Source organism: Octopus bimaculoides, chromosome 2, assembly GCF_001194135.2.
Source record: "Octopus bimaculoides isolate UCB-OBI-ISO-001 chromosome 2, ASM119413v2, whole genome shotgun sequence".
Taxonomy (NCBI): domain Eukaryota; kingdom Metazoa; phylum Mollusca; class Cephalopoda; order Octopoda; family Octopodidae; genus Octopus; species Octopus bimaculoides.
In genome coordinates, this window is record NC_068982.1 from 137,010,854 (window position 1) to 137,011,495 (window position 642).

General features: G+C 31.3%; 1 protein-coding gene across 1 annotated transcript in view; it reads right to left on the reverse strand.

Annotated features, from left to right (window-relative positions):
* Positions 1-642, reverse strand: part of LOC106883547 (uncharacterized) — a 195,192-nt gene that overhangs the window by 12,333 nt on the left and 182,217 nt on the right. The gene's annotated exons all lie outside the window — the stretch shown is intronic.

Here is a 642-nt window from a genome sequence, read left to right on the forward strand (position 1 = left end):
ATATATATATATATATATATATAAACACACACATACATATATACATACATACATCCAACGTGCATACTTTCATACAATTACGTACTACAGAGATACAGACATACATATACACACCCATGCATAAATACACACACACACACGCACATATATACTCATACAACATATACACAATTATATGCTTGCACATACATACCTACACACCAAAATACACTTGCATGCAAGCAGACAAAAGGATGCTTACTTTTATTTATGGAGGTGGTGACAGAATGATTGTGTATCAACGTTTTTTATGTTTGTTATTTTTTCTTTTTTTTTTCTATCTTTGGTTTTAATATAACCAGAACACTGATTTCTTTTCATAGACTCAATGCAACCAGCAAGAGAATAAGATTTAAAAGATTAAAAAACAAACAAGAAAAAGGAGGAGGAGAAGGAGGAGGATGTGATGAACAGCATTCCTTTTTCAATCAATGTGAAAGTCACATGAAAACATTACACGAAAGCTAAACTTTTAATATAAGTTGCAGACAATCTCAAATATTAAAAAAAAGAAAAATGAGGACGAGATAAAGTAAGTATGTGAGTGTGTGTGTGTGTGTGTGTGTGTGTGTATCTATCTATCTTTCTTTCTATCTCTCTCTC